The sequence below is a fragment of the Euprymna scolopes genome, chromosome 45, assembly GCF_053919585.1.
Source record: "Euprymna scolopes isolate OS-2025 chromosome 45, ASM5391958v1, whole genome shotgun sequence".
NCBI classification, from domain to species: domain Eukaryota; kingdom Metazoa; phylum Mollusca; class Cephalopoda; order Sepiida; family Sepiolidae; genus Euprymna; species Euprymna scolopes.
Genome location: NC_136526.1, coordinates 67,906,024 through 67,932,060, shown reverse-complemented (window position 1 = coordinate 67,932,060; position 26,037 = coordinate 67,906,024).

Genomic DNA, 26,037 nt, shown 5'->3' with positions numbered 1-26,037 from the left:
TGGTCGTCCAACCATGACGTGACTTCAGAAATCAAGACTGCATCAGCTGGGAAACGCTTTCCTTTCAAAAATAACTTCATGGCTGAAAAGAGGTGAAATTCAAAGGGTGCAAGGTCAGGAGAGTAGGGAGGATGGGGGAGGATTTCATAACCACACGCCCGTGCTTCTGATCTGGCGACATGCGAGTTGTGGACCGGAGCATTGTCCTGCAGGAGGAGGGTACCTTTGCTGATCCTGCCCCGCCTCTTGATTTTGATAGCTTCCCTTAATTTCGTCAAAAGTGAAGCATAATAGGCTCCTGGAATTGTGGTACCCTTTACCAGGAAATCTGTCATCACAACTCCGTCCTGGTCCCAGAAGACTGTGAGCATGACCTTGCCAGCGGAGGGCTGCACCCTTGCCTTCTTTGGAGGTGGTGAGTCCAAGTGCTTCCACTGCATTGACTAGGCTTTGGTCTCTGGATCATAGTGATGGACCCAGGTTTCATCCTGTGTAATCAGTCTTTTGAAAAACTTTGACTCATCTTCTTGGCAAAACTCCAAATTTATCCTCGAGCACTTGACGCGTTCTCGCTTCTGGAATAGTGTGAGCAACCCAGGAATCCATCTCGCAGACACCTTATGCATATGCAAATGGTCATGAATGATAGTTTCCACAGACCCTGTACTTCTCTTGACATCTTGGGCTATTTGGCAAATAGTAATGCGCCGATCTTCCAAAATGGCAGCCTTAACTTGACAGACAGATGCCTCACCAATGGCAGAAGGGGGGGCGACGAGATCTGGGAGCTGTTTCCACAGACTTCCGTCCATGTTTGAATTCACTATGCCAACGTTTTACAAGGTCATATGATGGGGCATTATCACCATAAGTTTCTTTCATTTCATCAAAAGTCTCCTGTGGTGTGCGTCTTTTAAATACAAAAACCGGATAACTGCTCGGCATTCAACAGGCTCCATTTCACACCTGACTCAGTTCAAACACCTGTAAAACAGAAATCCCAATTAGTTCAGAGCTGTAATTTGCCACATAACCCATAGAGATATAAATCATTGCACATGCAAAATTTCAGCCAGATCAGACTACTGGAAGTAGGTCAGGGGCATTACTTATTGCACGCCCCTCCCGTATGTAAAACAAATAAAAAGTATATATATATATATATATATATATATATATATATATATATATATATATATATATATATATGTACATATTTATATGTGTGTGTGTGTGTGTTACATAAATAATGTGAGCATGAAAAGTGATATGGTTAAGATTAAACTTAGAAAAGTAAAAGCTGAGGTATTAATCAACAATTCTTGTTAACACAGAGGGGAAATCCATTATTGATGATGGCGGGACATATTACTTGGAGGAGGGTTATACAAAGTTCGTTAATGATGATAATAAAACACATTTACCTTTCAAACTGTTACAAAATATAGATGGTGATTTATTTATTACCCTGCCAGCCGATTGATGATGTCGGGGATTCAAACCTTTTCGACTACATGGTCTACTCTTCTACCCTTCGCCTCTAAAGGCATCAGCTTTACTTTCTGACCCCCCTCTCTCTGTCTGTGAGTGTGACTCTCTGATTATCTTCTTACTTCGAACCTGTTTCAATATATTGAGAATCTCCTTTGTTTATGACGTCAGAGGCCTGCTGACAACCAACGAGACTTTATCACGTTTCCATTTACCTAACATACCTCTGATAAACAAAAGACATATGTAAATTAAATTGTATCATGTAACCTATTTGTGACATAATTTTTCAACTTTGTTATTGTCCATTCTATTAACTGACATATTTAATATCCAGTTATTTCAAAAAAATGGACAATCGCTCTTTTTCTTACATAAATAATATTTAGTTATTTCTAAAAGAATTAACAATGGACTGCATTCCTAAGATTTCAATTATCCGTTATCTTTTAACACTTGCCTACAGGGTTCGATTCTAGCCTTTTCCTAATATCATTTTCACGTATCTAGTCTCTCTTCTTACTTGCATGTAACATCTATATATAACCCACGTAAGATAGCATGCAAGCGGCATTCCCACTATATATAATATGAAGGTGTCGACGACGAAAAAGTTGCTATGGTAACTAACAGTCAGTCAGAAGTTATCGTCTCTAAAACGTCAATGTCGAAAAAGTTGCCATGGTAACCAACAGCCAATCAGGAGAAACCGTCTCTCACATTCTTTACTAATTCTGAGGACTTTTGAACACCAGAAATTTTATTATAACTTTTGTTTTAATGGACGAAAATTGAATTTTTTTTTTCATTTCAAGCTGAGAAGGTTACATATGAAATTAGTTTAAAATTAGGTCATAAGATGAGCGAGCAATGAAGCTTCAAAGCAGTTCTAAATGAGTAAAACCATATATTCGCACACTACCGCTATTGAACGATATATATATATATATATATATATATATATATATATATATATATATATATATAGAGAGAGAGAGAGAGAGAGAGAGAGAGAGAGAGAGAAAGGGACACAAAAATTATGTATATCGTCATCCACATGCAGTACTGTTTTGCAGTTTCACAGCTCTTCAGTGCGACTAGACAGGCAACTGCCTCAAGCCAGGATCGAAACCCGACCACCCAAATGACAGTCAAGGCTTCTCAACATTGCGCTATATGGCTGCTGGGTGGGTAAGAATAAAACTAAGATAAAGAACACATATGTAACTAGTAAAAATGATAATAATAACAAAAACAATAATATAATAACAATAATAGTAATAATAATAATAATAATAATAATAAAACAAACCAACCCTGGACAAGAACAACCATACCATACATAAAAATACTAATAATGAACAAGATAAATGCAACTGTAAACAGCACACTCTTTGCCCACTTCAAAATAAATGTCTAACCAAAAGCATAGTTTACCAGGCCACAATATTTGCGAAAGAACAATCTCTGGTCCCCTCTCGCCAATCTTTCACGAAAAACACCCGTCTAGCTGAATCCACTGTCAAAAGTTTCCCCCACTCCTTATCTGTGCCTAAATCAAAACGCGGATTCCATGAACAAAGCTTCTTTCTTAGAACTGCACGCCTGTGGAACTCTGTTCCGTCTGCCTGCTTCCCACCGAACTACAACTTGGATGTGTTCAAGTCCAACGTTAACAAATTCCTAATGAACCGCCCCCTTAAGTAAACACTTCATCAAATCTCCACACTAACGTAATGTACTTGCAATAACCCTTATCCCTGAGTGGCTTCCGGGCCTTGATAAGTGGTGATCACTGTGTAAAAAAAAAAAAAAGAAAACCCGAATACCAAGAAATATTACGTAGGTATGACTTCCTTAGATTTCAAAACCCGATAGTATGACCACAAAAGTACGTTCAATAATAAAAAAATAAAAAAACACCGAATGAAAACAGCATTAGCAAACAAATACTGGGGACTAAAAGAAAGCGGAGGTTCGCCGGTAGTCAAATGGAAAATAGTAAGACAAGCAAACACGTGCAGAGACTTTGACGATCCATGTAGATTATGCTTTCATGAAAAGTTTGCTATCCTATACTTTAAAGAACCCCAAAATCTATTAAACTGTAGAAGATAAATAGCGAACAACTGTGTTCACAGGATAAGCTATACTCCAGGATAGCGATGCAAAATAATTTTAAAATTAACAATAACAGTATGAATAAATAAATTAAATGAACATACATATACATAAATTATCATATATATATATATATATATATATATATATATATATATATATATATATTAACTAACATAATAATAAAAAAGCACTTTTAACTACACCTAGGTTTAAAATAGGTCAGATCACTAGATATCAACGCTACCCGCTAAAAAAGCACGCACAAATGAAGGGTTGAACCCAAGGTCAACTGGGTCTTTGTCCTGTAAGAATATCCAGATAGTGATACAAAATAATTTTTAAATTAACAATAACAATATAAAATATATAAATAAAATAGACATACATATACATAATTTATCATATATATATATATACATATATATATATATATATATATATATATATATATATATATATATAAACTAACATAATACCAAAATAACACACATTTAACTACATATAGGTTTCAAATAGGTCAATTACTAGATATCTACACTCCCTGCTAAAAATGCACACACAAAGCAAGGGTTCAACATAAGGTCAACTGAGCCTTTGTTCTGTAAGTGCCTGCCCATTGGCTGATTAGGAAGGGAGCGGTGGAAACTAGGAAGCTGATTGGCTAATTAAAATCTCAATAGAATATGCGTATATAAAAACGCGAGACTACAACAATTCTTCACGTAAGCCTGCCGAATCCTAGCATGGATGAAACGCGGAATATTCTGTGTAGCTTAATTGCCACATATATTTTTATAGCTTATTATATATACATACATACATACATACGTACATACATATATATATATATATATATATATATATATATATATATATATATATATATATATATATATGTGGGGGGTGAATTATGGCTTAATACAGACCAATCAACATGATGATTAAAAAAATTAAAAGTGAGAATAAAGGTTAGCTAACCAGGTTTCGTTCCTCGCTCAACAGAGCTGAATCGAGGGAAAAAAATAGTCATTACGGGGTAGAAAAAAAAGAAGAACAGAAAATAAGCCCGGTAAAAAAAATTACATAAAAAATAAATTAAGTCCTAAAAGATTTTTTTTTTTTTTTTTTTTTTTGCTGTCAAAGAGAAGGTCTCAAAGACTTAATAAAAATAGTTTCTAAAATTTTTAGATGAAAGGGTGAGTGCGACTTATCATGATCGTAAACATGTCAGCACTGAAATTTGTGGCACACACATGGTTATTTATGAGGTGATCGCAAATCGAAGAACCATACTCAGAACATCCGAAGATTGGATTTTCGTTTGAAACAACACGTACAATCAAAGATTCGGTATGCAAATTTTTCACCTCAAGATGTTCTGAGTAATACGTATGGTTCTTCGACTTGTGAGCAAAACTTTTTCTCATGGTTTAGATATTTCAAAGGGAGGTAATTCTTTACGTTTTAAAGTGATATTACCTCCCTTGTATTCTGTTACGTTTCTTTCTTTATGCAATTTTTTTTTTTTTTTTTTTTTTTTTTTGCTTTATTCAATTTTCACCCAAAAAAAGGCACAGCACCACTTTGATGTATGGGGCTACTATCGGGAACATAAGTTGTAGGGATGATATATAGGGAGTTGAGCAGCAAGATGTTTGTTCACATTACACCTAAACGTTTACATGTCAGTACAGCTGGGAAGTTCCAAAGTCTAGCAGTTCTGGGAAAGAAATTTTTAAAATGACGCTTATACTATTGTTCGAATGCACGGACAATAATGAAAACAATTTTGAGAAACAATAAAAGATGATGAAAGTAAAAAGAACAACGGAGTCTGATTGAAAGGAAAAAAAAAGAATTGGAATTGAAAGATTTTGACATTTTTTATTGCAAATAGTTATATTGATTTGTTCAAACTGATTTAATTTAATTTAATTCATCATACAAATAATTATGGCGCACTAGATGAGACGAGTCATTGGTACCGTCGGTTTCAAACCCGATAATTAAGACCGTTTTAGATACCCATATAAAGCTCTCTTCAACCAATACTCATAGTATGGGCATCTAAAATATGGGTATCTTGATATGAGTATCAATTATCGGATTTGAAACCGACGGTACCAATGACGTCTCATCTAAAAACTTTCTGTAAACTATATATATATATATATTAGACATTAAGAGGAGATTATAGATAGATATATAAATACCTGTTCACATACACCTTTCAGGATAAAATTAGAACCCAGAATTAGATAGAATCGAGCAATTGCATCGACAACGGACAACGCCAGACCCAAAGTGGGTTTCGATGTACTGCATCTCATCAGTGACGTGCTCCGACATAGGCGCGAACCCAGGTCGTCGCACTCATGAAGTGTGCAATACTGACGACCTAACCATATGGGCTACGGCGCAATCTATTGGCTATGCCTCGATTTTTTAAATTCTTATATTTTCATCCAGTTCTACATTCTACGATGTGACAAGCAACGCGTCCTATACAACTAAGATAGTTACTGCTGGTATGCAGGCGGTAGATATCACATCTACAAACATTAACTGAAATTAGCCGACTCCCCAGACACGATTTCCTGGATTCGAACCTATGTCGGAGCATGTCACTGATGAGATGCAGTACATCGAAACCCACTTTGAGTCTGACGTTGTCCGTTGTTGATGCAATTGCTCGATTCTATCTAATTCTGGGTTCTAGCTCTATCATGAAAGGTCTATGTGAACGGGTACATATATATATATATATATATATATATATATATATATATATATATATAGTAATGAAATCAAAAGGATGTAGTGTTTACCTGACATACGCAATGGCTAAGTTCAATTTAATATAAATACAGTATTTATATAGAGAGAATTTAATCCCAACCGAATAACAAAGCTCAATACGCAAAGAAAGTAGAGTTTATTATAAGAGAAAGAAAATTAAAAGTGTAAATTGAAGTTTATAATCAAAATTTATTTTTTTGGAGTATTCAGTCGAACAATAAATTTTGATTGTTAAGTTCAACTTACAGTTTTTTTTTTTGTTTTTTTTTTACAAAGGCATCACCACGTTATCAAGGCCCAGAGGCCACTCAAGGATAAGGGTTAAAGAGTGTACAGTAGAAGTTGGTCAATATAGTAATCATTAGTAATGAAAATTTGGTAAATTTAATAACTTATATGGAACGGCTCATCAAGAACTTATTTACCTTAGACTTGAACACAACCATATTGTAGTCAGCCGGAAAGCAGGAAAACGGAAGACAATTCCACAGGCGTGCAGTTCTAAGAAAGAAGCTTTGTTCATGGAATCTATGTTTAGGTTTAGGCACAGATAAAGAGTGGGGGAAATTATTGATAGTGTTTACAGCTAGACGAGTGTTTCTTGTGAAAGTTTGGCGAGGGGGGACCATAGATTGAAGCTCAGTTGAACACTTTCCATGAAAATAACGATACATCAGAGACAAACTCGCAACATCTCTTCTGTGAGATAGAGGTTGTAAGGAGGAGAAAAGGACATCTCCTACGAGGCTACGAAGTCTATTTTGAACTCTATCAAGGCAGGACAAGTCCTTTCTAGCAGCTCCTACTATGGTCCCCCCTCGCCAAACTTTCACAAGAAACACTCGTCTAGCTGAAAACACTATCAATAATTTCCCCCACTCTTTATCTGTGCCTAAACCTAAACGTAGATTCCATGAACAAAGCTTCTTTCTTAGAACTACACGCCTGCGGAATTGTCTTCCGTTTTCCTGCTTTCCGGCTGACTACAATATGGTTGTCTTCAAGTCTAACGTAAATAAGTTCTTGATGAGCCGTTCCATATAAGTTATCAAATTTAACAAATTTTCATTACTAATGATTACTATATTGTCCAATTTCTACTGTACACTCTTTAGCCCTTATCCTTGAGTGGCCTCTTGGCCTTGATAATGTGGTGATACCTGTGTAAAAAAAAAAACACCAAAAAAACTTCATATCGCGTAATATTTGAATTTAATATCATTTAAAGCTTGTTTAAAAATAATTATTTTTAGAATTGTTTGTTTTTTTTTTTTGTTGTTGTAATTCGAATAATTATGTTACCGAGAAAAAAATTATCAAGAAAGTTTTTTTTTGTTTTTGTTTTAACATAATATTGAATTCATGTCCAATTATATTTACAACTTTGAGGTAAGTGAAATAAATAACAGGATATATATATATATATATATATATATATATATATATATATATATATATATATATATATATATATATATATATATATATATATATATATATATATATATATATATATATATATATATATAAATTATTATTTTTTAATTATTTGATGTTTTCAGCTTTAAAAAATGTTGAAACTTTTATCAACCCACATTTATTTTGCTTAGTTTTCGGACCATGAAATATAGGGAGGTAGAACACCGAAAAAAATATATTTCAGCTAATATATTTATCGAAACCTACTTTTAACATGTAAGTTTATTTAATAATGATTGAATATCGAAAATTTCAGGAAAATATGATTATTATTTGATTTTTACCAGATTTTTAAAACATGGGTATGCCTACGGCTTAAAAAACGTCACTACATAGGAACGTTGTTTTAAAGCGTCGATAATGTAAACACGATTTTTGTCTCGCATTTTCCTTATTTTTGTATGCTGTAAAATATTTTTAAAAAATATTAGCAGTTTATTTTTGAAAAAAGTTAGGATGATAATATTAAATTACAATTACATCGTGTTACACATGGGGGGGGTTAAAACTGTGGCGCGCGTCGGAGGTACCTATTGAACGTTAGTGCAGAAAATGAACCCAAGATGAAAAAAAAAAAAATGTTGGATGTTCACTGTTTTAATCCAATTTTTTTCTCAATTAATATTTTCGATGTTTTCAAGGGAGGTAATTCTGCATCTTTTACAGTGCTATTATCTCCCTTGTATTCTAATTTTTTTTTTTTTTTTTTTTTTTTTTCTTATGTAAATTTGGTGTTTTTATCATTGCCCGTTACTGACTAAAGAACGTATAATAAGAAATAAACAATTTAAGAAACATTAAAAGATGTTGGAAGTAAGAAGACAACGGAATCTGAGTGAAAGAGAAACATAGGAATTAAAAATTTGGTGCTTGTTAAGATAAAGTCGACAAATCGATTTTTTAAATATATCGTTTTAAGCAAAAACAAGATTACGTACTTAATTATCTTGTCGAAAATAGTGATATATCCAAAAATTACGAAAATACAGAACAACTGCTTATGTGTTTTTATGAGAAAAAAAAATATATATATCGATATACACAACAAATATTGCAACCATTGCAGTCATAAAACAAATAATCTAAACTATTCCTTTCGGAGTTATTTCCCCTGTGTTTAGACTACTATTGTCTACTTCATAACGTCTAAGAAAAATGCAATTTTACCCAATTTTCCGTAAAAATTACTTTTAACTATAAATAGCTTTCTACTCGATGATTTTTCGTAATTTTTGGATATATTACTATTTTCGACATGACAATTAAGTAATATTGATTTTGTTTATAACGATATATTTTTAGAAATCGCTCTGTTGACGCTATCTTAACAAGTAACAAATATTTTCCCGTTTATTATTGCCAATATTTATAAATAGTGAAAGGGAAATATGAGAATCGAGATTTAAAGATTTTTTTTCGGGGCGGGCAGGGTATTATTAAATATTTAAACCAAGTTGCCCTTATTTTCTTCGTTCCACAGGATGAGCAAATTGAACACAAAGTCGATTTTAATGCGGGTGAAAATTCAACTTCTCGAAAAGCAACAATAAACATTTTTTTTTTTATGCACGTTGCGTAGCTAACGTTGACACCCACAGTCTCGCAACAAATGGAAACAAAGATAAAAATATGGAGAGTTGACAACCAATATAGAGATGACTGCAGGCAGATGGATACATTAAATACAAATTATTTTAAAAGATTGAAAATGAATGAAAAGAGAAAATAAGAAAGTTTCTTCTTAATTAAAGTCTCTTCCTGCGACTGAGGGGATTGAATGAAAAGATGTAGAAAAGTGAAAGTTTTGGGTTAGAAATAACCAGTCTTTTTACGAAGAATTAAACAATTACAAAATAGACTTCGTGCCTTAGTGGGGGGTGCCCTTTTCTCTACCCTGCAACCTCTCTCCCACAGAAGAGACGTTGCGAGCCTATCCTTGTTTTATCGTTATTTCCATGGCAGGTGCTCGTCTGAACTCCAATCTCTGGTCCCCCCTCGCCAATCTTTCACGAAAAACACCCATCTAGCCGAATCCACTGTGAAAAATTTCCCCCACTCTTTATCTGTGCCTAAATCAAAACGTGGATTCCATGAACAAAGCTTCTTTCTTATGTCATGGGAGAACATATTTTCTCCTATGATTGGATTAAGAAATATATAAATATTTCTCATAATATAAATATGTTTATTGATATATTAATTAAAACATAAAGACGTTTCTAGAATGTCGTTATTCGTAAAAATAAATAATAATCGGCGTCTATAAATATAAAAAGGCGTAGAACGCCTTTTTGTTCTTTTTTGGAGTCTCTAGAAGGTTCCAGGAAATTCTTAAAAAACTCATATAAAAGAAACGCTATTGGTGGGTAAAGTCAGTTCGTGACATATTTTTGGGATGTACACATCGGCAACCAACGTCCGAATTCCGGCTTCCTCATAACGGCCGTAAAAAACAAAAATCTCACTGAAGGAAGAACTGCTGTTTGGATTCTGGTAAAGTTTTTATTTATTCTTTGAGTTTGTTGACCGAAGCACATATACGTAAAACTTAGAACTGCACGCCTGTGGAACTCTGTTCCGTCTACCTGCTTCCCACCGGACTACAACTTGGATGTCTTCAAGTCCAATGTTAACAAATTCCTAATGAACCGCCCCCTTAAGTAAACACTTCATCAAATCTCCACACTAACGTAATGTACTTGCAATAACCCTTATCCCTGAGTGGCTTCCGGGCCTTGATAAGTGGTGATCACTGTGTAAAAAAAAAAAAAAAATATATATATATATAAAAAAGTCCACTGCTTACTTAGCGGAGAGATAGAAAAAAGTAAAAATAAAAAGTCCATTAGGGTTGCAAGTCCGTATCCACGTGGAGGAATTAACCGTAGGGCACGTGCATGTTTAACGTCCAAACGTGGACAGGTTGATGTTTATGTTTACGCCACGGTGCTCAAAGGTCAACTCCTGTTTAAGCACAAAAATGCCCTTTTTATACCTCCCCGACCGGCTCCAGAGAACATTAGCTTCTGCTGATATTTTGGCGTTTCTGAAAATTGTAAAAGAAATTATATTCTAAATTTTCTCATTGGCTGGTTGTGTCACGTGATGGTGCTTCCAACTACGTCCGCCAAAAATATGTTCTTTTTACTTTTGTTATTTTGAGCAAAGTGTGTGGGCGTATTTGAATTTGAGCCGTTGCTGAGAGAATATGTTTTTTCTAAAAAAGCGAAGAAAAATGGAATGAATAGTTTTTGTTATTTGTGTGTGTGTGTGTGTGTGTGTGTGTGTGTGTGTGTGTGTGTGTGTGTGTGTGTGTGTGTGTGTGTGTGTGTGTGAAAGAGAGTGTGTGTGTGAGAGTGTGTGTGTGTGTGAGAGTGTATGTGTGTGTGTGAGAGTGTGTGCGTGTGTGTGTGTGTGTGCGTGCGTGCGAGAGAGAGTGTGTGTGTGTGTGAGAGTGTGTGTGTGTGTGTGTGTGTGAGAGTGTGTGTGTGTGTGTGTGTGTGAGAGTGTGTGTGTGAGAGTGTGTGTGTGAGAGTGTGTGTGTGTGAGAGTGTGAGAGTGTGTGTGTGTGTGTGTGTCTGTGAGTGTGTGCGTACGTGAGTGTGTATGTGTTTTCGTGTGTGTGAGTGTGTGTGCGTGTGTGTGAGTGTGTGTGTGTGTGTGCGTGAGTGACTGTACAAATACTCCCCCCAGATTGAAAAAAAAATATAAAACTTTTTTTTTTTCTTTTAATATGTCAAAATATGTTGAAGCTTCCTGTAGGCAAGGAAGGGTGTAAAAAAATGGCCGGCAAAAACACAAGCTACGATGTGAGCGCACCACGACATGCATAGATGTATTTCTGCTTCAGTGACCGAAGATAGAAAAGATGGAGGTCAATAGTATGAGAGCAGATACTACACTTTAATCTCAGGTAAAAGGCCATAGAATGTCACATTTATCTTGTACCTGTCAAGATACGTGCGAAAAGGAAAGGTGAGAGAAGAGGATAGAAAGAGAAAGAAAGAGAAAGAAAGAGAGGGTAATGCAATTAGGAGAGAAGTGTTTTTGTATGAAATTTGGACATTTTTTTTTTTCTTTGTTGAAAACGAACTATTTGGTTTTGTTACTGTTGTAGTAATGCCCTAAATCAATTACCTCCCTTTGTATAGGCCTGGATGTAACCTTACTGGCCTAGCTCTCATGTTAAATAAACGCTGATTTACTCGCTCCTCTGTTCGACTCTATTTCCTATAAATAGCACTCCAATAAGTAACACTTCATGGTGGCAGCGGTGGGATTAAATAGCCATGAATAAATATATACAGAAAGAACAGCACTACGACGGCAACAAAGAAAAGAAAATAACAGACAAAAAAAAAACTTTGCACATGCACAGTCGGCCAGTGACTGCATGGGGATACGAACGACGCCATATTGGAAAAAAAAAAGTGTGAGTACGTATTATTTACACCTCTTAGAGTCCCACTCTTGTAAAAAAAAAAAAAAAAAAAAAAAAACAGAAATAATAACAATAATAATATTATTATTTGCCGTCGAAAACATCAACAAACAATAAATTATGGCACACCTCCTACTGACTATGAACTGGTCAGACCCAGACCTCAGAGAAGCTATGTCCCTGTTCAAACAGAAAATGAACCTTTATATAGAGGATGAAGGAATTACTGAATGCACAAAGCAAACTAGGAAAATATGTTGCAGTATAGGCGACCAAGGCCTTAGACGCCTAAACGCCAGTGGACTCACTGACGAGGAAAAGAAGTCATCAGAACACCTGTGGAATTTCTTCAAAAGTCAACTCCGAGTGAATGTAAACTTCTGAATCCACAGACTCCACCTAATGCAGTACCGTCAGAAACAAAACGAGATGCTGGACAACTTTGTTACATGAGCCAGAACCTTAGCACATAAATGTGATTTTATAGACAAGGAGCTGAGCGAGTGATTAATAGAACTAATTATTTTCTCAACACCATACGAAGCCTTCAGAAATGAGCTCTATAGCAAACCAAAGAGGTATAGCATAGCCAACATCCTAACCGAGGGTCGGAAGTACGAAGCCCTCACCGCTGGGAACGAGCAACTAAACCAGCTTGGAATACCGAAAACTGAAAGAATCGACAACGTCAACCGAGGCAGGAAGTGTGGGAACTGCAATACCAGCCACAAGCGCCGGCAATGATGAGTGTTCTGCATGTGTGAGATGCTGCAGAAAGGTAAAAACCGAAGACCACAGAAGAAAAGGCAAACATCGAAGCAATTCTCGCCGACACCGAAACCAAACCCCAAGAGAACCGAAGGCAGGACATATGGGAAAAGTTTTGATCATATAGATACCGGCAGTGGTGAGGACGCTTACCTGCAGCACTTCCACTACATCACCGTCAGTGCAAAATGCATGCACAGCATCATTAAGAGACCTAGGGATGAGGCCTATACAACCCTGAACATCAGGCCACTCCACCTAAAGTGTAAAACGCACCACACCCTACAAATGAAAATCGATTCTGGGGCATCGGGCAACACTCTGCCACTGCAAACTTTTCAGCAGATGTATGGCAAATCTCAAGAAGCCCTGTCCATCTGAAAACCCTATCCACATCTTTAACTGACCTCATACGGAGGCGAGCATATCTGATGCCTCGGAACTATTAGCTTCCCATGTCAACACAAGGACTAGGAATGGACGAACACATTGTTCTACATTGTAGAAGTACCAGGACCTACAGTTGTGGGGCTTCCAACATGTGAAAGGCGGAGGATTTATCACAATTCATGTCGACACCCTCAAAAGATGCTCAGCTGAACCCATCATGTCCATCGCCCAACTGATGTCCGATTTCCCAAATCAGTTTGACAGGATAGGAAATTTTAGTGGGACTACCAAACTCCTACTGAAGGAAGGTGCCGAGCCTTTCATTGATCCTCCACGGAAATGCAGCATTCACCTCAAGGACAAAATAAAGGAGGAAATCAATAAACTCATTGAGGAAGATGTACTCATGAAGGTCGAAGAACACACAGATTGGTGCTCGTGTACAGCACAAAGAAAGATGGGTCACTTCGAATATGCATGGATCCACAGAAGCTTAACGCAAGTCTCAAGAGGTGCCCACACAAAATACCCACCATGGAGGAACTGAACCCAGCTTTTGCAAAAGCCAAAGTATTCAGCAAACTCGATGCCAAGGCTGGATACTGGTCGATACACCTGGATGAAGAGTCACAGCTCTTGACAACCTGCAGGACACCTTTTGGACGGGTATGCTGGAAATGCTTACCATTTGGCCTTAACATCTCCCAGGATATTTTCCAAGCAAAAATGGACCATTTCCAACTATGCTGAGAAGGCACACCAACTACGCGGTCTTCTAAAATCCCAAGCACCATGGGTTTGGGACCTTGGACACCAAAGGTGCTACAACCAGCTTAAAGTGATGATCTCCCAGGACACATGCCTGTCATACTATGACCAGGCCAAGCCTATAACGCTCGAGGTGGACGCTTCGCAGAAGGGTCTGGGAGTAGCCCTGATCCAGAATGGCAAACCGATTGCATTTGGATCAAAGACGTTTACCGATGCCCAAACCCAGTACAGCAGCATTGAACAGGAAATGTTGGCCGTGGTGCATGGTATTCAACGGTACCATCCATACCTTCACGGAAAAGCCTTTTCCATCATCACGGACCATAAGCCACTGGTAACAATCTACGCCAAGCCACTGCATTCAGCGCCACACCGGTTACAGCACATACTGCTAAAGATCCAAGGGTACAGCTACAACATCATGTATAGACCGGGCAGTGAAGTGATCCTCGCTGACACCCTAAGCCGGTTACCCAACCTTGACAACAACAAATCAATTGAGCTGGCTGAGAGGGTTGACAACCTAAACACAGAGGTCAACAAAGACCAAACCATCTCCACCATCAACTTCTCACAGGAAAAGCAGAAGATGCTATGGATGGAAACTATCAGAGACCCAACCATAAATCTCATCAAGGAGGGCATACACCAAGGATGGCCTGACAACATCCGTGATTTACCTACAGAGATCCGCCCATACTGGTCTTTCTGCGATGCACTTGCTGTTGAATCGGGAATTTTATTTAAAGGCAGACAAGTTCTCATCCCAGAAACCATGAGAGAAGACATTCTCCACCAGCTCCACCAAGCCCACCAAGTTATTGAAAAACCACGCTGATTTGCCAGAGAATGCGTGTACTGGATCAATATCAATAAGGACATTGAAAGGATGTGCAGGTCGTGCACACTATGCCAACAGTACCAGGATGCGCACCGGCATGAGCCACTACTCCCATACGACATTCCATCCCAGCCATTTAAGCTCATCGCATCCGACATATTTGAAATTGATGGACAACAATACCTACTCACCATTGACAGATATTCTAAATATCCCATCGTCGATGAAATAACATTGCCTATAACCAGCAAGGCAGTGGCAGACAAAATCAAATACTATGCCTCACTTTTTGGTCGACAATGGCCCCCAGTACTTTGGACATGCCTTCCAAAACTTCATAAAATCCTGGGGCATAAGACATGTGACAAGCTCACCCCACTATGCCAGAAGCAATGGCTTTGTGGAAAGACATGTGAGACATATCAAGTCGATCATAAAGAAGTGCAAAAGGGAGAGAACTGACATCCACCTTGCTCTGCTTCAAGCCAGGGCAACACCAATAGATAGTAAACTCCCTTCACCAGCCGAAATGCTGTTTGGCAGGTCAATACCTACCACTCTACCCAACCGGTCAGAACCAGGCAAAGAAGACCATCGCGACCAACTACAGGCAAGGTCGTCAAACATGAAGACCCACCATGATCAGCACAGCGGAGACAGACCGCTACCATCACTATATCCAGGCCAATGTGTGCGGATACTCAACAGAACAGATCACACATGGCACCCGGGGACCATCCTCAAAAATGATGAGGGACCCACTAGTTATATAGTCGAAATGCCTAATCGCGCAAGACTCCGTCGCAGCTACACCCACCTGCGTGCCATACCAGCAACTAAGAAAGCATGTTTTCAAATCCCTGAACCTGATATCCCACATGATATGACCAAGCCAGAGGAAACAAAGGCTGAGTACAAAACCAACGAAAGAAACAGTAACACAACCCTACGGGGCAAAAGCAGGTATGGCCTACTCCAAAGCAAATCTGGCAGAACTATAAGAACACCCTCACAATATAAAGACTGACCCCCACTTCACAAACCAATGATATGAACTGTCACAAAACACACACACACACACACACGCACACAAATATACACAATGAACTAAACAGGGGAGGGGGTTGTAGTAATGCACTAAACCAATTACCTCCCTTTGTATAGGCCCAGACGTAACCTTACCGGCCTAGCTCTCATGCCAAAATAAATGTCGATTTACTCGCTCCTCTGTTCGGCTTTATTTCCTATAAATAGCACTCCAATAAGTAACACTTCAGTTACAATTTCAAAATACATACAGTCAGTTTGGGGTATTTTTTAACTCAGAGCTTCACGGATCGCTCTAAGCGAGGCTGAAGGGTTCCAGAAACTTTTTCTTTCTTAAAGAGAACCACATGCTTTATATTAAAAACTTAAATGGCTGCAGACATTTAATATTTTTTTTTTTTACTAGAAAAAGATATGATACATAACTACAGGTGTAAAGAGTTTTAGAATGGTTCATGAAAAAGAAAATAAAAAATAAGTTAGAAAAAAATGCCGCAATTTTTCATTAATCAAAAAAAATGGCTGTAAACACAAAATTATAATAAAATTACGAACAATTAATGAACAAATATAAGTTAAAATTTTAAATTAATGTTTTTCATATTTAGTTTAGAAATTTGTCTTGTTAGTGCTCCGTAAAAACATTTTTGCTCTGCTCCAGCTTCATGCTGTCCTGAAGTTTGGCAAACCCTATTTTAATTTATAAATAAATGGAAGCAATTAATTTGCAATATTCTGGAATTCTTACAGAAGGTTTATAAAACAATTATGTTAGCAAAGAATAAATCTTTAACAAAGCAAAACTTATCAAGATAAGCTCAACATTATGAAGGCATAAAATTTATATATACGATGTGCCTTCCATAAGTTTCCAGATTTTTTTTTTTTTGTACAAGCATTTAAAATTATCATAGACTCTTGAAAATTCATTATGTTATTGCTATACATCTTATGAGATGACTGACAAATTTTTATGATTTCATGTTCAAATGAACAGCTACAGCAGGAACTGGAATACACACTACTAAAGCCTAATTGTCATAGCTGGTGAATTTCATAAATGCAAGTTTTGAATGGAAGACTGTAAAAAGTTTTTGACTTGTAATGGGGGTATGAGACGAATGGATTCGCCAATCATTTTTATAAACAACCAATGAAAACGTCGCAAAATTATTATAAAAATTGTTGAATTTTGGATTCAATCAGTTCGCTGTTTGCTACGTCACGGACCGCATTTAATTCTTCGCCGCCATCTTGGTTACTGATCTGAACTACGCCACCATCTTTGTTCAACACAATATTTCAGAACTTAACAGGTTAACTACGGCACGGACCGCATTTGATTCTTGGCCACCATCTTTGTTACTGATCTGAACTACGCCGCCATCTTTGTTCAACACAATATCTCAGAACTTGACAGGTTAACTACGGCACGGACCGCATTTGATTCTTGGCCGCCATCTTTGTTACTGATCTGAACTATGCCGCCATCTTTGTTCAACATAATATCTCAGAACTTAACGGGTTAACTACGCCACGGACCGCATTTGATTCTTGGCCGCCATCTTTGTTACTGATCTGAACTACGCTGCCATCTTTGTTCAACACAATATCTCAGAACTTAACGGGTTAACTACGGCACGGACCGCATTTGATTCTTGGCCGCCATCTTTGTTACTGATCTGAACTACGCCGCCATCTTTGTTCAACACAATATCTCAGAACTTAACAGGTTAACTACGCCCCGGACCGCATTTGATTCTTGGCCGCCATCTTGGTTACTGATCTGAACTACGCCTCCATCTTTGTTCAACACAATGTCTCAAAACTTAATCCCGGATTCAGATGAGAAGGCAACAAGATGATGGAGGTGTCATGTTTTGTTGCTTGGAAACACTATTGTTGGCCTTTTTAGAGTTCAACAAAAAATGTAAAAATGAAAACTACTAACAAGAAACTTCTTCATGTGGTATGAAAAGTTATCGGACGAGGAAATAGAAATCTTGGTTTTCATGCAAACCTTTCACATGTTTCCAGGTTTTGGTTTAGCACTCATGGCATTGATGGGTTGAAGCTAATGATCTGGCCACCTAATAGCCCTGATTTGAACCCAACTGAAATGATGTAGTCGCTGATAAAGATGAAGGTTTATGAGAATGGCAAGTACTAGTCCTGTAGGAAGCTGTTTGCAAAGCCTGCAGAGAAGTTCCAGAAGAACAATTGAAAAATATTGTTGATGGTGTTAATGAGAGACTGATAAAATCTAAAGGTAGAAGATTTGAATGTGTTAAATGACTCATCTGATTAAATCGATATTTAAATCTATCTATCTATATATCTATAAAAGTGAAAGTGTCTTTCTGTGTGTCTGTGTGTGTACATTTCCCTACGCAATAACTCTGTCAATTTTTAGTCTGCAGACTCGAAATCTGATATACAGGGTACTGAGATTTTGGGAAAATCGACGTGATCGGTTTTCGGTCAGAAATTTGGCTGTTAAGGGGTCAAAGTTCAACGATTTGACCTTTGAGAACTCTACTTTGACATGGATCTAACTTAATAACTTGATTTGAGCCCAAAACAATAAAATTTAAGGGGTCATAATAGGGGTCAAAGTTTTAAAAAATTGACCGCTTTTTTCTTTTTTTTTTGCTCAACATACACCTCCAAATACCCGGGTAACGCCAGGTTGAAATACTAGTATATCTATAGAAGTGAAATTGTCTCTGTGTGTATGTGTGTGTGTGCATTCTCCTACCAAACTACTCTGTCAATTTTTAATCTACAGACTCGAGATTTGACATAAGGGGTATTGAGAGTTGGGAAAATCTTTCTAATCGTTTTTCGGACAGAAATTTGGCTGTCAGGGGGTGAAAGTTCAACGATTTGACATTTGAAAAATCTACTAAACTCCTTCGCCAATTTTGGGTCAATACACTTGAAATTTTAAATGTAGATTACTTGGACATAGATCAAACTTTTTAACTTGATTTGAGCCCAAAACAATAAATGTTAAGAGGTTAAAATTGGGGTCAAAGTTTTTAAAAATTTGATCTCTGCGGTTTCTACCAAATTACTCAGCCAATTTTTGGTCTAAACATTTGAAATTTTACATAAAGTGTTTTCCGACATAGGGGAAGCTTTTTAGTTGGTTTTTGGCCAAAAATTTGGCTGCCAAGACGTCAAAGTTGAAAGAGTTGGCTTTTGCAGACTCTACCAAACTCCTCTGCCAATTTTAGGTGTAAACACTTGAAATTTTAGATGTAGGTTACTGGGACAAGAGTCAAACTTTTTAATATATATATAAATATGCACATAAAGTTACGAATAGTACATAAGGCCTAAACAAAACCGGGCTGAACTGCTAGAGGCTTGGCAAACATACTCAGATTGAAATACAAACGGCAAAACCTATTTTATTCATCATATACTTAATGTGCATAAGAAAATATGTAAAACGTTACAAAATAAGTATTTGTTGATTTTTATTTTTTTGTTTGTTTTTGTTTTGTTTTTTTTATGTTGGTAGTGTAGAAGAAAATGTATGAACGTTTTTTTAAGAAAGGTGTATTAAAAAATGGAGAATAAATTTTTTAAAAAAAGGAAGGTGGTGGATAAATCGCCATTGTAAAATGCTCTTATGGTTGTCAACGGGTTAAAGTAGATTTATTTGTAAGAAAATTGCATTAAAATAACTTGGCTTTAATAATACAAAAATGGACAATGTAAAAAATATTACAAAAAATAATCAACGCGACAATAAAACATATTGTTTTACTGTATACGTTTTCAGCGTCCCAATTTTTTTTGCATTTAAATTATCCAAATAAACAATTGTTAATACTTTCTGCTTTTTCATTTCCGTATTACCTTATGGGTCTATGTTTCTGCTTCTCATTCATTTCCGTATTACGTTATGGGTCTATGTTTATGTACGCATGCGCAATCGGAAGTCGTAAACCGGGTGTTGGGTTACAACACCTGTTACAAGGTCATTTGAGCTTTATAATTATATAGATAAAAGTCAATAGAACATCAACTCTATAATAATATATACGAAATCTGCAAGAATTAAAATATCATATTTAAGCGTACTTTATGGCCGGGCTTTGCCGGGCATTCATGCTAGCTTAGATAAATGCTTTTGCAGTTTAACAAAAAAGCTACAATAATATCAGAGCGTCTTCATTTACACTGAACATCTACAGAATGACAACATCCATATATTACATGTGAATGAGTCCCCTGTGGAATTTCCACAGGTCCCGCTAGTTTATTTTAATTCATTTTACAGTCAAGGAAGCAGATTTTTCCCTCGGACTGCTGTACTTTGGAATTCCCTCCTGGGCCCCTGTTTTCCTGACTGTACTGACACGCAGAAATTCAAATGTAATGTGAACAGACATCTTGCTGCCCAACTCCCTAAATAGCATCCCTGCAAATCTGATCTCAAATAGTAGCCCCTCACGACTAAGTAGCTCTGCCTTGTGTGGGGTGAAATGACAAAAAAAAAGAAGACACGGGTCCTGCTAGTACATAGACTAATTCATTTGAAGAGTTAAAAGTCAGCTGTAGTAAATGATCATTTAAAGCACCGCATTTCAGGTGAAAACATTATCATGTACTTATGTGTCATAGAGAAAAACGCGTAAAGTCCATGATGGGTAATTTAGCATCTCAAAGATGGAGTTCCCTTCAGCACACGCTGTGGTTGCGGGTTTGGAGGGAAAAACTGATTTGATTTTCATGACAAATCTTTATATAGGGACGTTCTCGAACATTCCAGCCTGTTTGCTGTATCTCTACGTGTAGAAACGTAATACATTCCGTGTGTGAAGATGGACAAATCGCAACATTGTGTGCCTACATGTTCTAAGACACTTGGGCATTGAAAACAGTGATTACTACAAAAATCTGCCGAAGATTTGTTCCAGCAGTATGCAGCGATCACTACATGTCTAAGAAAAATGCAATTTTATCCAATTTTTGCAAAAATTACTTTTAACTATAAATAACTTTCTACTTGATGAATTTTCATACTTTTTGGATATATTACTATTTTCGACATGACAATTGGGTACATAAAATTGGTTTTGCTTAAAACGACATATTTTTTTAAAAATCGATCTGTCGACTCCGCAAGTACTAAATGATTTTGATTTGGTTCACCGTACAAATAATTAATCATTGCGCATTTCTTTGATATGCTTTTTCTCTCGAGTCAGACTTAGGAGATATAATTGAAGAAGGCTTCAAATTGGAAAAGAAAAGAAGCCGAAGACTTGAAGATCGAAGTCAGAGTGTGAAAGACAGAAAGATGAAGCAAAAGAGGGGGGGAGGTGAAACGAAGATTGGGGGACAAATAAAAAAAGCAAGAAAGAAAGATAGGTTTTCGAATTATCGACTAACGAGGAAATGATTGTTGAAGACATCTGCCCAAAAGACAAAAAAAAAAAAAGGAATCCTAAATAACAGACTGCCGAAGAAGCCTCACATAAGAAACAAATATGAACTGTAAGTCCTCTCTATATATATCTCTTCCTGCGACGTATTGGCGACTTGTTTATTTTGCCATTTTTTTTTTGTTGCCATTTTTGGACGCTAGCATAAGACCCCCCCCCCACCCACCATCCTCATAATTTGTTTCTCTTTTGTTGTTTAATTAATCCTTTTTTTCACCCCCTCCTTAGCCTATTATTTTCTTTGTAATAAAATTAATTTAAAATTTAAGACCACGTTTGCCTTCGTTTTCTCTAACTTTGTTCAGTGTCTATTTTATTTTATATCACTGGTCTGAAAAGGGTGTTCCCCTTCCCTCTTGTTCGATATACCACATGCATTCGAACACAAGGACCAAAATTTTTTTTTTTGTTATGTAATCCTCCTTCGTCGTTCTCAATGGAGGGGCATTCATAACAACACACACACACACACACACACACACACACACACACACACACACACACACACATATATATATATATATATATATATATATATATATATACATATATATATATATATCATCATCGGCGGTCACTCATGCCCGAGTAAGACTGTCCTCCGTTGTGGCTTCTGTGGGTCCTCAGGTGAGCATAGAGCCCAATCCTAGACCCAATTTTTCTTGTGCAATTTGGGCAGATAAAGGTAGTGGTGGTGGGGTGGGGGTGGGGGTGTCTGGTTGATAATCTGTCCTTTCTGTGCTTGCGTTTATCCTCAGCAGCTTGATTTAGGTCACTGCTATAAAGCGCAGCATCTTCGTGGATAGCGCTCCTCCATGCCAACCTGCTCCCAGCCACGTCCTCCCATGTCTCAAGGTCCATGTGAAACCGATTTAAATTTACTTTGATGTTGTCCTTGTGCTGGTCATGTTGTCCGAATGCCGGATCTCCGCCTCCCAAAACAGATATATATATACATATACATAAATATATATATATATATATATATATATATATTTATATATATATATATATATATATATATATATATATTTCATCAGTGGTGAAAAAACCGGACTAGAGTCCTCAATGTTTAGCCAGAGCAGTATATAGGAAATTTATTGATGTGAGTCCAGAATGAATTTACATATTGTTTCTGCTAGGAAGATATCCTCAGAAGATGAGGAAATATCAGTCCAGCTTCGTCAGAATTCATAGATGGACTGAGTTTTAATACCAAATAAGAATGGAAAAAGTCGTAGCAGATGAAGGGGAGTTTGACAAGAAGGGAGGAGTGGAAGGGGGAGGACATTGGAATTTAAAGTAGTAGGAGTGTATATAATGAGAGGGGGGTGTATTATTAAATATTAATTATGTGTTTATGTTTATAGACGCTGTTGTAGTTTATAACGGCTTAAGTTTAAGTAGCGGTTAGAAGTTAATTAAACAGATCGCCATGGCAACTAGTTGCAAAGTCAGTATTGGACGGCGTGGTGTAGTGGAAGGAGGAAAAAACAGGTTGCATACGATCTGTTAAATTAACTTCTAACCACTACTTAAACTTAAGCCGTTATAAACTACAACAGCGTCTATAAACATAAACACATAATTAATATTTAATAATAAACCCCCCTCTCATTATATACACTCCTACTACTTTAAATTCCAACATCATCCTCCTACCACTCCCCCCTTCTTGTCTAACTCCCCTTCATCTGCTACGATTTTTTCCATTCTTATTTGATATTAAAACTCAGTCCATCTATGAATTCTGACGAAGCTGGTTGGATATTTCCTCATCTTCTGAGAATATCTTCCTAGTGGAAACAATATGTAAATTCATTCTGGACTCACAGCAATAAATTTCATATATATATATATATATATATATATATATATATATATATATATATATATATATATATATAACTACTTCATTTACTCACATAAAATTTATATACGAAAGTATAAATTTATGCGTAAACTTTAAGTATTTACTTCAAAAGTGCTCAATACGTAGGTAGAGCTAGTTAGTAAGTTATAAAATATATATGGCGATTAAGCTACACTGAATATTCCGCGTTTCATCCACTCAGTGTAGCTTAATCGCCATATATATTTTATAACTTATATATATATATAAAATGAAAATTACAATTGAATTTACCAAAATGATCCACGATGGTAAAATTAAAGTAAATTATAAATATTAAAGAATTAATATTTATAAAATTATCACAGCCAGATAAAAAAGCTTGATAAAACCAAATAGGAAATAGAACTTATAATATGAGCAAACAGTTAATAAAATATGTTAAAAACACTTTGAAATGAGTTAAAAACATATTTAATCTGAAAAGGAAACTCTAGATAAATGGATAGTCCTTAATCCGCGGAGTTTCGAAGAAATACTTTCCTTCTCATCAGAGGGTAGGAATTAGCAAAATGCAGGATCGGATTTTGCATGCAGAAGTATTTGATGAAACAACAAGTAAGTCAAAGATCTTACTTGAAAACAAAAAAAGTGAAGCAGAGGGAATATGGTAAAGAAAAAGGTGATTACACAAGAATGGATAGTCTGGTGGAAGATAAAAAATCCAGTGACGGTAAAATCCAAATGTAAAACTTCAAGAAAGTTAAAAGAATTTCCATTTGTACAAGTAAAATCCAAGGAGATCCCGTAAATGGAAGAAGATGGTCCATAATAATCCAAAGGGAGAAATCCATGGAATAATTCACAAAAATGTGTACAAGGAAAAGAAGAAAAGATTCCAATAATATTAATAAAAGAAAAATAAGATGTGCTTTTCACTCACTTTATCTGTGCCTAAACCTAAACTTAGATTCCATGAACAAAGTTTTTTTCTTAGAACTGCACACCTGGAACTCTCTTCAGTTTGCTTACTTTCCAGCTGGCTATAATATGGTCGCCTTCAAGTCCAATGTAAACAAATTCCTTATGAGTCGTTCCCCCTAAATAATCCAATTTACAAAATTTGCACTACTTACGATTACTATGCTATGATCCCATTGACTACTGTACACCCACTAACCCTTATCCTCGAGTGGTCTCCGGGCCTTGATAAGTGGTGACTCCTATGTAAAAATAAAAATAAAAAAATATATAGCATTCCTCCAAAAAAACGAAGACTACATTTAAATTTTTTAATTTTTAAATATAATCTATATAAATTTTTAAATAAAAATTCAAATTACATCGTCTAAGTTACAAAGTTTAAATGTTGAAGTGATTGCATCTAGGTTATATGACATATTCGTATCTCGCTTCAAGGGAAACTAAGAAATCTGTCGAAGACTTGCAGTTAAATATATTGGAAAAATACCAACTTGGTGGAGAGAAGACACATTTTAGGAATATCATCACTAGGAAAGATTGAATCGAAAGTGTCTACCACTAGATATTTTCTTCTAAGGCCTGCACAAAATGGACACGTCTCAAGCTGCAGTTTTTCTAAGTCAAAAGAATATTTCTATTGAGTCTCATTATCTGGAGGTCGTGAGTTCGAGCCTCACCTGAAGAATAATAGCGAATTACTTCGGACCTTTGTCCAGTCATGGTTGCTGAAACAAGAGCAAGTAAATAAAGGGTTCCGTTTGAAATTCCGTCCGAATTCCCGAGTTCGGCAAAAATATTCCGGAGTCCGACAAGATACACCTGAAGAAGGTTGGAGGTTACATTTACAGCATATTTTGCTACAATAAAATTTGATAGAATGTATATCAAAAAAAAAAATGTTTCTGAATTTTTTGAGATAAGGAATGATTATTCATGTCATGTAGAATCTTCAGACTGTTGCTCTCATTTTTCGTGTTATTTTCACGTTTTTCTTTGGTTGATGCAACCTCTGACCTTCTTCCAATGTATCTTGTCAAATTTGTGGAATTTTTCTCTCAAACTTGGAATTTGCATGGAATGTCGAATGGAACCCTTTTTTTAATCCATGGAATTAGCATGTTCTCATTCTGTCAGCCATTCACAATTATATTTTGAGTGTTGATGACTGAACTTTTGATCTCCAGAAGAGTGTAACTTAGAGCTGAATTTTACCAAGTACTTTATCCATTATGCTACGGGTCTTTAGGACTTCTATCCAGTCATGGCTGATGGAATGGTAGGATGGTATGTCTGTGGATTAAATAAAAACCATTCGCCCATGTATGGAGTAATCTTGTCACATTTGGACTGGTGCATCTGCTACTTGTCTCTCGCTCCTGGACAAGGTTCAAAAGAGAGTCGCCAACCTAATAGATCCTGAACTGTCATCTAAGCTTCAGCCTCTGTCCCATCAACGAAATGTAGCATCCCTCTGCCTGTTCTACAAGTATTTTAATGGTGGATGCTCTGACAAACTGCAAGCACTTGTACCCCCCCTCCGACGTAAATACCCCAGACAAATTCGACAAGCAACTAAATCCCACCCCTA